The sequence below is a fragment of the Eptesicus fuscus genome, chromosome 18 (genome assembly GCF_027574615.1).
Source record: "Eptesicus fuscus isolate TK198812 chromosome 18, DD_ASM_mEF_20220401, whole genome shotgun sequence".
NCBI lineage: Eukaryota > Metazoa > Chordata > Mammalia > Chiroptera > Vespertilionidae > Eptesicus > Eptesicus fuscus.
Window position 1 is genome coordinate 23,938,799 of NC_072490.1, and position 15,241 is coordinate 23,954,039.

Genomic DNA, 15,241 nt, shown 5'->3' on the forward strand with positions numbered 1-15,241 from the left:
TCGATTCCGGTCAAGGGCATGTACCTTGGTTGTGGGCACATCCCCAGTAGGGGGTGTGCAGGAGGCAGCTGATCGATGTTTCTTTCTCATCGATGTTTCTAACTCTCTATCCCTCTCTCTTCCTCTCGGTAAAAAATCAATAAAATGTATTTTTTTTAAAAGAAAGAAAGAAAGAAAAGGAAAATGTGCCTCATCTCCTCATACTTATCTGCCCGTCCAACCCAATTCACCTGCCCACAGTTCCCCATCTTTCAAGAGTGCTTGTCTGCCTGGGCTTTGCCTCACCTGAGCTCGAGAGTGTCCAGGTCACTTACCACCAGCAGCCTTCCTGGGGCACCGGGTGGCTGGCAGGTGACGGTCAGTGGTTTCCTCCCGGAGCACTTGCTGAGCGCCGAGCACTGACCGAGCGGAGTGTCGGCTGGCGCCGCAGGGCAACGGTTTCCTGGAGCCTCTTACTTGGAGGCAGGACAGCTCATACACACGAGGTGAAAACTCAGCACGTTATAATGCAAGTTGGAAAACACGTCAAGTGTGTTTTCGGAAGAGGAAGGGAGCATTCCTCCTTGTGGGGTGGGATATAGGGAGGTAGGGCCATCGCTGGATGGTGTGAGCATAAACCAGGTGCTACAAAACTGAAGCATCTTCAGACACTTCCTCCCTGGGTTTCTGAGTATATTTTAAGCTTCTGGTGACAGAAAAGAGAATTAGTGGGACAAGGCCTCCTGTCGTGGGTGTGAGTCCTGGCCCTGCTCTGGAGTCGCTGGGCCAATCGCCAGGCCTGCAACATCCTCAGCTATCAAATGAGCGTGTGAATATCCACCTCAGGGCAGCTGTGACGGTTAGGAGAGGGAAGATGTGTGAAGCTCTTAGCACAATGTCTGGCACGTAGTAGGACTACTAGTATTAGTAGTAGAACTACAAGTATTACTACCACTCCTCTTCCTCCCCCTCCCCACCGTCTCCCCACCTTACCTTCCTTTCCTCTTATCCTCCCCTTTTTCCTTCACCCCCCTCCCCTTCTTCCCTTTTTCTCCCTCCTTCTCCCCCTCCCCACACTCCTGCTGCAACCATCTCCCAGCGGAAGCTCCATCTGGTTCCCAAGCCCCGAGAAAGAGGGACAACCGGGTGTCTCTATGTACCCCTCCAAGTCCCCCAAACTGAACCCAGCAACTTCCTCATCGGGCTGCTTTCCACTGGCCTCTTAAATAGCCAGACTTGACACCTTAGTCCCCTGCGACCATGCCTTCTCCTCACCCACAGTTTCCATTCCGTCACCCAAGCCTACTTAAAACTACTTCTAGAAATTCTAGAAATGCTTATAGTAGAGCTGATGTAGCCCAAGCAAGTCCAAACACAAAATTATTTGGAACACCTGGTCAACCATTATTTGTTCAATGACTATTTGAGTGCCCACAACATTCTAGGCATTGTAGAATGATTAAGGGGAAAAAACACACCCAGAAGCACGTACAGGGAGAAAGATTGGAAGGAAGTGAACGGAGATGTTAAAAATTGATGGTCAGGGTGTTGATATTATGGGGCGATTCTTTTTTTTCCCTTTTCCTGTATTTTTTTTTTTTTTGCATTGCAGTGTATTTCCTCTGTTATTAAGAAGAGTAATTTTTGCTGACCTCCTCTGTCTGCCCACTGCTTCCCCCCCACTCATCATCTGAATCACTTCCCTAATCTTTCCCTGCTTCCTTATGCTCGTCATAGCACCCACACTATATTTTCTTTGATTGAATTACCTCTTTTTCTGATTATAAAATGAACATATGCCCAGTATAAAATGTTAGGGAAAAAAAAACATTAGAAAAATCCCAACTGGTCTCTGTGCTTCTGCCCTCGTCCCCCTACACTTCACGTCACCCTTCTGCTCGGAGTCCTGCCGTGGCTCCCCTACCCCGAGGGACCCCGGCCTCCCTCTGTCCTCATTCTCCTGCCATTTGCCCTGCCTGTCCTGCCAGTGCAGCCATGCTGTTTCCCGAAGCCCCCGGGCCTCCTCCGGGCTTTTGGCACTGCCTGTTTCCTCTGCCTGGAAGCCCTCCCAGATATGCCCTTCACTCAGACTCTTCACCCCCTTCTCCGTGGACTTTTTCCCTGACCGCCTACTTAAAATTTCCACCTACCCTCCAGTCCCCCATCCCTTCCCCCTCTTGATTTTCTCCATAACGTTTCTTACCCTCTTATGTGCTGTACGTTTTGCTTATTGTTATTTGTTGTCATTAGGAGGTGGAAGCCCTTCTAATGAGTGCAGTGCAGGGACTGTGGCTGTTTTATCCTCGGCTGTATCTTAGGACTCAAAACAATGCCTGGCACAGAGTAGATATTAACACATATTTGTCGAATGAATGCTCAATGTATATTTTTGTGTTGTGCTTTTTTTGCAACTGAACATTGTATAGTGAGGCATGCCCCCTGTCGTTCCCTATCTTCCCCAAATATGATTTAATGGCTGTACATGATTTAATCACTCAGCATACCATAATTTATTGAGCAGTCCCCTTTTATTGGACACTGAAGTTATTTTGGGCCTTGGGCTAATATAAATAATGTTGTGATAAGCCGTGCTGGACATAAATCTTTGTGCACATTTCTGATTATTTCCTCAGGAATTACTGAGTTGAAAGATACGAAATGTCGAGACTCTTGACAAATTGCTAAATGGCCCTCCAGCTAGGACCTGTGTGTGTAAAACACAAATCTGATCCTGCCGAACCCCGTGGCTGGTTCCCCTGGATGAATGAAATGGAGCTTCCTGCTGGTGCTCAGGGCTCCTCTCAGCTTGGCCCGGTCCTTTGCGGACCCTCCCCCAACTCATCTCTGGGAGGACGTGTGCGGTGGCCCTTGGCCTTGCCTGCTTCCCTCCACCCCCTGCCCTTGCCCAGGACCCTCACTTCCCAGCTTCCGGACTAGCACAGGGCCGACCCCACCTCTCCTTGTCTACCGGAATCCCACCCATCTGGAATTGTTTCTTCTTGACATCCATCCAGTCGGAATTACGCTTTCTCCACACCAATAGTTGGTCAGTATCACTCTCTGACACTTTATTGCATCATCGATTACACTTACTTGTGTTTCCTTGAGAGCAAAGACCAAGCCTTGCTCATCTTTCCGGTCTTCCTTCTCGTTCGTGCTTCCTGAATAGCGTGCCCTGAATAGTCGCGTTCTAGCAAACCTTCCGGGTATAAAGGCTGCGCATGCTGGCTCCTTTCCCTGGCAGCCTCTCAAGTTCTTTCTCAGAAGTCCTAATGGGATTGTTCGTTCTTGCGCCAGAACGGAGCCAACATTTCTCGAGAGCCTACTATGTGCCAAGTCCTGTGAGGGGGCATTGAATGCCTCATCTGATTTTCTCCCTAACTTTTCAACTTTGCTGAGGTATTAATTGAAGCCCCCGACACTGCAGGGTCGCGTTAGGCCTGTGAAACCTTCGTCTCGTCAAGATGCAGAACCTTCCCATCGCCCCAAAGGTGTGCTCCTGCTCCTTTGTGATCCTTTGGGCAACCCTTTTGTCCCCAGACAACCAGTCCTCTGCTCTGTCACTGATTTTATTTATACAACTTTCTAGCCTATTCTGGTCTGGCTTTTTCCATTCCGCTGACTTACTTTGAGATTCACTTATGTTGTTTGGTGTGTCTGTAGTTCACTCCTATGGTACCGCTGAGTGGTATTCTCATGTGTGGATGTACCACCATTTGTTTTGCGCTTCGCCCGTTGATAGACATGTGGGTCATTTCCATTTTGGGGTGATTACAAATGAAATTGCTGTGAGCATTTGTCTTTGTGTGGCTTCTTAAGTCATTTTATCCTCACAGTATCCCAGTGAGGTATATGGCTCACATGGTTCACTCATGCCTTTTTTTTTTTTTTTCTGATGAGGAAACACTCAGAGAGATTAAGTAAATAACATTTCTAAAGGTGCAGTGCTAGGAAGTGACTAGGGCAGAATTGGAACCTAGATCTCGTGGGCATCAAAACTCTTGAGCCTTATACACGGCAGGGTGCTAGACAAATAGGCATTAACACCAGTTAGAACATTCTTGTTAGGAAACCTGTGTTATCATAAATCTTTGTGCGCTTTTCTGATTATTTCCTCAGGAGTTACTGAGTTGAAAGATACGAACGTTTCTTTAGAACATTCTTGTTAGGAAACTCGTGTTATCATGGAGAGGGATGTAAAAATGTTCCCCTTCCATATGGTTTTGGCCATAGAAGATTTTTTAAGTAGCACTGGATACGCTTATTTTTCATAGAGAAGATGCTCATCGGACTTAACACATTGCCACCTGCGACCTCACTTGTAGGGCCGGGAGAGGCGACAAGCAGCAGGGATCTCACAGCGAAGCACACAAGCTGCCAAAAATCTCAATTCTGGGTGATGCGATCAGGTCTTACATTTTCAATTAACTCCGGTCACCGAGGGATGAACTTGCCCTTTGATGGGTTTCATCCCAGATGGAGGCTCATGAAGCATTACAATTTGTGCACAACGGTGCCTCGTTATCCCTTTTACGTGTGCGTTTTGCCAGCTTCCCCGTGCCAGGCCACTCTCACACCACTTGAAAGCTACCTGTGTCAGCTCCATCAGAACCGGCTGTGTTTTATATGTGCTCAGTGCCTGCTATGGTTGGCACCGTGAGTGATCTGTATAATGAAGCTAGTGCCTAGAGCTTGATCTTTGCTTGAAAGTTCTAGTCCTACACCATCCAGTATAGCAGCCACCAGCCATAGGGCTTCATAAAAGTAATAATTAAAATGAAATAAATTTTCAAAAATTCAGTTCCTCTGACACACTAGCCCCACTTCAGGTGCTCAGCAGCCTCAGGTGGCTGAGGGCTGCCGTACTGGCCAGTGCGGATAGAGAACACTTCCATTGGCACGAAAAGTTCTGTTGGGCTGCTCCGATCTGTTTTCAAGGAAGGATAACTCAGTCCCAGGTCTGAATCTGCATCTCTAGTTCAGATTAATGTACATTTTTATTATGAGCATTTACCGTTGGGATCTTTAGGGACTATAGGATGACAGTTCGTTTGTCCCACAGATATTTATGGAATGCAGTCTGGGGCCAGGATGTTGTGTCCTAAGGACATACGGGTGAACCAGATAGGAGGTTTATCCCGATGGCCTTAGCTCAGCTGCCATAACAGAATACTCCATCCTGGGCGGCTTAAACCACAGACATATATTTTCTCATGGTTCTAGAGGCAGAAAGTCTGAGATCAGGGGGTCAACAAGGCTGATGTCTGGTGAGGACTCTCTTCCTTGCTTGCAGATAGCCGCCTTCTTGCTGTGTTGTCACATCGCTACGAGAGTTCTCTACTGTCTCTTCTTATAAAGACACTAGAGGCCTGGTGCACAAAATTCGTGCATGGGGGGGTGTCCCTCAGCCTGGCCTGCACCCTCTCCAATCCGGGACCCCTGGTCGCCCCCAACGGCCCTCCCCTGCTGGCCTGGTCACCCCAACTGTCCTCCCCTGCCAGCCTGATCACCCTTAGCCCCCTGCCAGCCTGATCTCACCCCTAACTGCTCTCCCCTGCTGGCCTGATCGCCCCTAACTGCCTCTGCCTTGGCCCCCACCACCATGGCTTTGTCTGAAAGGAAGTCAGACATCCGGAACATGTCCAGTTGACCCTGTCTAATTAGCATATTACCATTTTATTAGTATAAATTAATCCTATTGTATTAGAGTCCCTCCCCCTTACCACCTCCTTTAACTTAAATTACTTCCTTATATCAAATACAGTCACATTGAGGATTAGGGCTTTCACATTTGAATTTGAAGGGACACAAATGTGGTCTAGTCCATTTGTTTCAATTGGTTCAAAATCTCTTAAAGATGAAGAACCAGGCGATTGTAAATACTCAGTGCTAAAGTGATGGTGATAGAGGGCACATGGTAGCTCCCAGTCTTTCTAGAAGGGTGTGTGTGTGTGTGTCGAGGATTTGAGATATACAGGTGGATTTGGAGTTAGCCAGGCAGAAGGATGAAGGTGGAAGGAGATGATGTTTTCAGGTAAAAGAGATGACCTAGCGCAGGGCCCAGAACCCAGAGACTACACTGTGTATAGGGGAAACAGGCAGCAGTTCAATTTAGTTGGAGTGTGGCCTTGGGGAAAAGAAAGTGGGACCAGATGACTAAAGGTCTTAGGTCTTGGCCTGAGGAGTCTAGATTCCCTCAAGAGCACCGAGGGTTTTAAGGAGGGGAGAGGTGACATTATCAAATTCATATTCTGAAAAGTCTGCTCTGGGTTTAGATGAAGAAGGATGGAAAGAGTACAACTGGGGGAAAGGAACCATTTGGAAGCTATTGCAATCATCAGGCAAGAGGTGAAGGTAGTCTCCGCTGAGGGAGTTGCAGCTGGGACAAGAGAAGTGGGTGGGGTCAAGAGAGATCAGGAGGTGGTCCCAGAGTCTGATTGGCAGGTCAGGGAGAGTGGCTAGTAGAGAGGATGTGGGTTTGCTGGGCTCCTGGTTGGCTGGCGTGAGGGCCACACAGCTGGCTACTCTGATTCTGCTTTAAAGCATTTTCAAATAAAGCTGCCACTTAATCATCCAAGTAGCCCTGAGAACCGGAGGGAAGGTATTGCATTTCTCTCTCTCTCTCTCTCTCTCTCTCTCTCTCTCTCTCTCTCTCTCTGGATGAAGAAATCGCCTTGACAGATAGAAGTAGGAAGTGGGACCAGTGTTTGAAATCTCTTCACTCAGGATTTTTTGTGCTGCATGCGAAAGAGAGCTCAGTGCCAACCTGTCAGGCCTGTTGATTGGTGTATTTATTTAAATAACCGCGTTGAGCTATAACTTATATACAATGAAATACACCCATAGTAAGTGTATAGTTTTATGCGTTTTGATAAATGTAACTACCAACACACTCCAGATACAGAACGCTTCCAGCACCCCCAAATATTTCCTCCTGCCTCCTTCAGCCCTTACCCCAGACAACCGCTGATCTGCCTCCTGCCACTGTCGATTCCTTTGGCTTCTTTTGCAATAGCATAGGAATGGAAGCACGCAGGGTAGGTTCTTTTGTGTCGCCCTTCTTTAACTCAGCATAATGCCTTTGCGATTCATCCATGCTGTTGCATGTATTACGAACCCGTTCCGTTTCGTTTCTGAGAAATATTCCATTGTTTGGGCTATGCAAACAGTTTGTTTAATCATTCTCCTGTTGAACATTTGGGCTGTTTCCAGTTTGGGGCTTTTAATCAAACAAACTGCCACGAACATTTGTGAGCAAGTCTCGCGTGCGGACATAGGTTTTCCTTTCTATAGGGTAAATAGGCAAGAGTGGAATTGCCGGGTTGTTTGGTAAATGTATGTTTACTTTTGTCAGAAATGGCCCAGCTGTTTTCCAAAGTAGTTGCACCATTCTTCATTTCCAGCAGTGTGTGAGAGGTAGTAGCTTCATTTATTACATGTACTAATTAGAGCTATTTATTTAGTACCTGCTGTGGTGTTAGTCCATTTTAAACCACCTAACAGCAATCATAGGGGGTGGGGGGAATCACCTCCATGGTATATATAAATTGAGATCTTGAGTTTGGAGAGGTTATAAAAGTAACTTGTCCTGGGCCACCAAGCGTTGGATGTTGGTAGCACATCCCATCATCTTACTGAACAGTGAAGCCTTCCCTTTCGGCTCTTGGTCCCTGAATCCCCTGCACACTATGGGGAGCTTACACTAAGTGGAAGGGAAAGGTTGAAATGGAACTCATGCTTTATTGCACATCTCCTTCAAGCTGGTCTTCTGTTCTCTTACATTCTTGCTTGTAAAACACTCCCATGACACACATTACAATTTCTAGGATCAGTTCTCATGGCCACATTTTTTAAATTCCCATCTTTGTGGTTTTCCTGTCTGAGAGGTCTTTAAGCGCCGACCTTTGGGATTTTTTTCTTTGGCATTGTGCTGACCAGGCTCGTGCTTGGATTTTGGCTGCCAGCATTTTAACCTTAAGCTCTGTATGTTAGTTTGGGGTGGCCATGATAATAACAAAGGATGGCATTCATTATGCAAAACATACACACTGTGCAACGAATCATTTAAGGGTCCCATTTTTATTGAACTTCCAGTCTGGGTAACCGTAGCCCTAAACGCAACTGCCGAAGCAGTTGATAATCATTGTCTATGTAAATTGTCCTTTGAAACTCTCCTCACAATTGGGAAAAAGCCTAATCTAAAAAGAAGGAGCACGACTTACATTAAGGTCTAAAAATTAACAGACTGAAGTGTTTTGGGGCTAAGAGTGTGGGTGCCTAATGGCCAGTTAAATATCCTGGCACTGTCTGATTTCATGTGTTGTGAAGGGAGGTGATAAGCAAGTTTTAAGACAGCATCCAAAATAATGTTAACCTCCAGAGAAAGACTATAAGGTAAGCCTTTAGGACTAATAATTTCTATGATGGAGTGGTTCTCCAACTTTGAGGGAGATTCAGAATCAGCTGGAGGGCTCTTTAAAACCCAGAACCCCAGCCCCAGCCCCAGAGTTTCTGGTCCATTAGGTCTGGGGCAAGGCCTGAGAATATGCATTTGTGACAAGTTCCCAGATGTTGCTGATCTGGGGGGTGGGGGGGTCACACTTTGAGAACCTTCAAAGGCCAGGTAGAGCACAAATTTCTTTTATCTGAGTGGAGATAGGAGAAAAAAATGATACTGGTGTGATTTTTTTTTAAAGTATAAAATAAATTCAATAAATATGCTCACACCTAATTGTATATTATGACCAACTCACTTATTGCCTTGAAGTAGCTTTTAATGTATTTGGAAAGATAGGCCATTCTCCTAAAAAAATACCAGTTGACACAACTTTGCTTTGACCATTTCCATGCCCAAGCTGTACCCCAAGACCAGTTCCGTCAGGATTGGGAAAGAGACCCAGAATCAGTGTTTTTGAAACTACGGGTGATGCGAGTGTGCAGGGCTGAGAAGGGCCAGGTGGACTGGTTTCCCTTAGGTGGGTCATGTTCTGAGATAGTTTCCCTTCAGCCCTCAGGGCTGATGAATCCATTGCAGGTCGCCTTCAGATCCCCTTACTCAGCGTGCTGAGAGAATGTGTGACATGGTGTCAGCTTGAAGCCCCGGTACAAACAGTTCTCAAACCTTAGCAACATCCGAATTACTTGGTGGGTGCCTTAAGACACAGATTGCTGAGCCGCTACCCCTAGACTTTATCATTCTGTAGGTCTGGGCTGGGGCCTAGGCTTTGCATTTCTAAGAAATTCCCAGGTGATATTGCCACTTGCTATTACTGTTATGGGGACCACACTTGGTCTAGCCCAGTGGTTCTCAACCTTTCTAATGCCGCGACCCTTTAATACAGTTCCTCATGTTGTGGTGACCCCCAACCATAAAATTATTTTCGTTCCTACTTCATAACTGTAATTTTGCTACTGTTAATGAATCGTAATGTAAATATCTGTGTTTTCCGATGGTCTTAGGCTCTCAACCAGTTCGCAACCCACAGGTTGAGAACCGCTAGCAGGGTCGCCTAAGAGCAGTAAACTTCCCCCCCTCCCCCCCGGCAGCCAAAAACATCCTCCTTCCTGAGTCCTCCATATCTCAAGTGTAACTGAAACCCTGGGTGTCCCCAGTGGACACCCCATATCCCCAAGGCACCCTAAAACTTTTAAGGGTTATCCATCAGGAGAGCCAGCACCTCTCAAGCTGGCTCCCTCCTGTCTGTCCTCACCCTCCTCTCCCAACAGGCATCCCAGGAACCTACTCACTCTTCCTGAAATGGAACCACCCATTCCCTCCCCCTCTGCCTTTGCATGTGCTGCTCCCCATGTGGAGTGCCACCCTCCCTCCCACCCCCCAAGGCGTATCTGGGTCCTCTCTCTCCTTCAGGTCCAGGAAAAGCTTCTCCTCCTCCTGGCTCTTGGGGATGACCAGCCACTGTGGAGGGGACAGAGGAGGTCACAGAGGGAAGGAAGGATTTGGGGATGAGAGGCTGTGTGGTTGGAAATGAGTGTTGGCAAGGAGGTTAGTGGTCTCCACTGAAGGAAGAGGGATGAGAGGTGGGTTCAGGGAACAGTTTCTTGCTGGCCCAGCGGCTGGTAGCCAGTTGTCTGGGGTCTGCAGACAGCCCCTTCTGGCTAGGGACCTTGGTTAGTCAATCTGTGCCCTTCCCAGTTGGCCAGGGCAGGGCATAGCTCAGCTTGGGGGACAGTCAGAACTGGGCTTGGCCAGCACACACTGGGCATACATTTTTAGAGAGAGAGAAGGAGAGAGAGAGAGAAAGGAACATTAATCTGTTGTTCCAGTTATTTTGTGCATTCATTAATTGATTATTGAATGTGCCCTGACCGGGGATCCAACCCTGCGTATTGGGATGACGCTCTAACCAATTGAGCTACCTGGCCAGGGCCTAGACCTATATTTTCAGTTACATGGCTCATCACACTTACCTCTAACCACTCCCCCTTAGAAGCAGGTCTGCTGGCTGTGGTTGGCCCCAGTAGTCATGTGGTCCAGTCTCCTCCTCGGCTCCCTTTTTTGGAAGACTTTGCCTTAATTAGGTCTGCACCCCCTCTGTTCTCTGCACCCCCTTTTTATCCTTTTGCCTTGCCCCTGCCAGCCTGACCAGGCCCCATTGAAATGACGTAAGTTGGCAGCCTAGAACAGTGGTCAGCAAACCACGGCTTGCGAGCCACATGCGGCTCTTTGGCCCCTTGAGTGTGGCTCTTCCACAAAATATCACAGCCTGGGCGAGTCTATTTTGAAGAAGTGGCGTTAGAAGAAGTTTAAGTTTAAAAAATTTGGCTCTCAAAAGAAATTTCAATCGTTGTACTGTTGATATTTGCCTCTGTTGACTAATGAGTTTGCCGACCACTGGCCTAGAACAAGCGTTAATGGACTGAGCTGGAGCCGTGATGTATCCGGGAGTTGGCGAGGAGTGACACCTGGCTGCAGGTGCCTTCAGGTGTGGGTTCCCCTTTACCGGGAAGCCCCAGGTAGGAAGCTATGGAGAAGAACCCGGGGATGGGGTGGTTATTTGCATTACAGGAGGATTCCTGGTTTAAAGTGGGTTTCACCATGGGGTTCCTTTAGATGGAGCCTCGAGTGCTCTGAAGTGTTTGTTTTGCCATCCTTAATGAGGCGTCTGTCGCCTCTCTCTACATATGATACCTGCAGCTTTGAACATAACAAATTCATCTATAATATTTGCGGCTCTTCATCAGAATTAAACATAAAGTCACTGATGTTGAGGGCATTATTTTAATCAGGTAAAACAAACAAACCAACCTTAAAGCAAAATGTGAGGAGCGAGCCATGGAGGAGGGGAGGTGGGTGGATAAAAGGAAGACCCAAAGCAGCCCATGACGTTATAGCCAAAGGCAGGAGGTCCCCCCAGGTCTGAGTTAGGGGGGTGACTTTCAGCTCGTCCCCGAGGGAGGGTCCTCCAGCTGCAGCCCGCAATCTCAGTGGCAGAAAGGCTGATCTGCTCCTGGGCCTTCCCTTGACTTGCTGAGAATCCCTGTGATGAGCAGTGAACTTAGATGATGATGATAGTCTTAATACTGTAATAGTAGCCACAGTAATGACAGCTAATGAGCCACACACCATGCTGAGTGTAAGTTAGTCCTCACAGGATCCTGCTTTTACAGGTGAGGAAACCACGCTCAGAGAGGTTACCCAACATGCCCACTGTCACACAGCAAATACGTAATGGGGCTAGAATCAGAGACTTGCCTTCTTCAAATCATTTGCTCTTACGCAATGTTGGCTAAGGTACAGGCCCCTCAGGTGGTAAGCTCTGCGCTGTCATTCAGAGACCCCAACCGGGATGGCCTTCCCTTCCATAGAGCCCTGCTCTGGGGAGAACTTACCTGTCTGTTTGGTGAATCATGGATGGTGGGCATGAAAATAGCAACTGAGGGTTATGCTGTGGGGTTGCCATGCAGCTTCATATACTTAAGCTCAAGGGATCCTTACACCTCCAGTGGTGATGTTTCAGTCTTGTTGGCTAGACGAGGAGGCTCAATCCCAGGGCACACCTGGCGTGCAGGACCACAGCTTGAACTTGGGTCTTCCATCTCCCTGGGGCCTGTTGCCTGGCCCTGCCAGTGTGGTTCAGCAGCTGAGTGTCTACTTATGAACCAGGAAGTCACAGTTTGATTCCTGGTCAGGGCACATGCTCAGATTGCAGGCTCAATCACTAGTAGGGGGCGTGCAGGAGGCAGCCAATCAATGATTCACTCTCATTATTGATGTTTCTATCTCTCTCTCCCTTTCTTTTCCTCTCTGAAATCATTAAAAAAAACATATTTTTTAAAAAGATCATGCTGCCTATTACCCATTGAGAACCACTTATTTGCCAAGGTCATGAATGTTGGCTAAAGACCCAGTAGAGTACAGTGTTGGCTTCTATTTGTTGCTGGTTTTTTAAATAGCCCTATTTGAACTCTAGCTCAGTTTGGAAGACCCAGTCTTGAACTTGGGTACGTGTGGATGGCTGCCACTTAGTCCCAGCTTTGTCACTGTGCCAAGCTCAGGTTTTATTCTGGGCTGAATATAGACTCCTCCTCTGCTGAAAATAGTGGGGGCTGTAAGGTATGAAAACATTTTTCTTTCCTAGAAAATCACTCCTTGCTCCTCTAGGTAGCATCGACTTCTGTGAAACCATCTGTTCTTCCGATATAGTTTCTAGACTATTCGATTAAATAGTTTCTCCTGACTCCTTTCAGCTTCTGTTACCATTCACTGTTCATTAATAAATTGTATAGTAGAGTTTTCATGGAGAAAGTGTGTGTGTGTGTGTGTGTGTGTGTGTGTGTGTGTTGTGTGTGTGTGTGTGTTTAATTTCAGTTTGGGCAACAGCCGTTGTCGGGCACTGTGAATTTATTTAATTTCCTACCTGTGTTTCACTTTTGTTCTCAGTTTCTGTAACTGCTAAGAGTTGGTTGCATTTTTTTTGTTGTTTTTAAGACTTCATGAAAGGAAGTCTATGACATGAGTTATGAGTTGAGGTTCTGGTTGGGAGATGTGCTAAAAACAGACCGTTTTTTTTTTTTTTATTTGTTTGTTTTTCAATTTTCCATCTTTTTTTTTTTCAATTATAGTTCACATTCAATACTATTCTGTATTAGTTCAGGTGTACAACACAGTGGTTAGACAAACATATACTTTACAGAGTGGTCCTCCTGATATTTCAAGTACCCCCCTCCCCCATGGCCTGTACATAGCTATTACAATACTATATTTTCCCTCGTTGACCTCTCCCTGGTCACTCCCACCCCCCAGCACATGCCCTCACCCCCCCCCCTCGTGTCTGTGTCCATTGGTAATGCTTATATACATGCATACAAGTCCTTTGGTTGATCTCTTAAACCCTCCCCCCCCCCCCCCCATTCCCTCTGCCTTCCATCTGAGGTTTGACAGTCAGTTCGATGCTTCTCTGTCTCTGGATCTATTTTTTGTTCATCAGTTTATGTTGTTCACAGACCAGACCCTGTTTTTGAACAGAAGATGCAGAGTGGTAAGGAAATCGGTTCCCATAAAACATGTCTTACCGCAGATAAATACACTTTTACAGAGTTGGCGGGGATTTTTAAAGATAAATGAGATAATATGTGTGAAATGGCTTTAAGCTTCTCTGAGCAAAGCTCATGTATACATCTTGTGTGAAATTGTTCCTTTTGATAATGCAGCCAAGTGTGCTGTTGGTATTAATGTTGTTGTTAAATATTCACTAATGGAGGTAATAAGATTTGATTTAAGAGGAAGGAAGGCATTCTTTGCATTCCTTTCTTAATATAAAAACGCATCTTGCTCTTTTTGCAGCTACTTCAAATCCAAACTAAGAAACAACATTCAGTCTTGTATGACAGTGGACTCAGGGCTGTGTGTGTGTATGTCTGTAAGCAGTAAATTTCAGAGACTTAAGACTGCCTTCAGTAAAATGAAATTCCTTGGTGATGACTGTTACCTGTCAAAGCAAAACCGAGTTATTTTTTCTGTAGGGATTCATACCGGCAGTGCTGTGGTAGTGGTAATAACTTTTATCTAATTTGGTTAAAACGGAACAGAAAACAATTTAATGTTCTACGCACCCCACTAATTATTGTTATTAGTGACACTGATTCAAAGAATTTTTATGAAGAGGCTTTATCCAGGATTTCAGTCAGATTCCACCGATGCGTCAGCAGGCCTGTTGAATTTTACCTATGAACTTTTTCCAAAAGCAATTCTGGTGTGAAAAGGTATGTGATTCTGGCTTCAAGTTGCATGTCACTGTCATTAAGTCTAGCAGGTCATTTCCTCAGTTCTGTGTTTCAGACATGTCTTCAGCTATTCCTTGTTTACAGGCCAGATCTCCTGATAAATGAAAATTATGTAGCTGATGAGTAGCTGCTACACTTATCAGCAAGTGGGATTCCCCCCCCCCCCAATTCTGTTGCATAAACATGCTTTTCAGGTGAATACATATGACTGAATAGGAGGAGGATGCATTCGTTTGACAGCCTTATTGGGCCTTCTTTGGAGAGGAAAGGGAATATTTCAGTTGGGCATCCCAGGTGTAAATTCAGAGTTGCTTGGTAAGCATAAGCACAATATGGCACCATATGGGATGAATGTTGCTTTTGATGCAAGATTGGTAATACATTCCCAAGGGAGATGGCATACTTGGGTGGGTGGGTTTCTTTAATGGAAAACACCGTCTTGTCTGACAGGATATTCAGCAAAATTAATTCATTGGCTATTTATTGAATACCTGCTCCTTTTAAGGTCTAGGCTAGGCATGCAAAGGTGAACAAGAATGTGAGGTCTCTTAATGTAGGAACGAATATCTAAACGTGCTACCCAATTCTACGTTATGAATGTCCTAGCCCGTGTCTCTTTTCCTGTATCTGGAAGCCAATCCAGTGTGGGCACAGCCTTAATAGAGTCTGTGTTTTGTTTTTTTAATATATTTTTATTGATTTCAGAGAGAAAGGGAGAGGGAGAGAGAGATAGAAACATCAATGATGAGAGAGAATCATTGATCAGCTGCTCCTGCACACCCTACACTGGGGATCGAGCCCGCAACTCGGGCATATGTCCCAACTAGGAATCAAACCATGACCTCCTGGTTCAAGGTCGATGCTCAACCACTGAGCCTTGCTGGCTGGACAATAGAGTCCGTGTTTTATCTTGGAAAAGCATCTGCCTCGACTTACTACGATTTATCTTTGACCTACAGGCCCTGCAAGGCTGGAGGTTTGTGTGCTGTTTGGTGGACAGAGAAAGGCCCACGAAATC

The 15,241-nt window shown here is 46.3% G+C and overlaps 1 protein-coding gene across 1 annotated transcript in view; it reads left to right on the forward strand.

Annotated features, from left to right (window-relative positions):
• RFTN1 (raftlin, lipid raft linker 1) overlaps window positions 1–15,241 on the forward strand; it is a 174,086-nt gene that overhangs the window by 14,962 nt on the left and 143,883 nt on the right. The gene's annotated exons all lie outside the window — the stretch shown is intronic.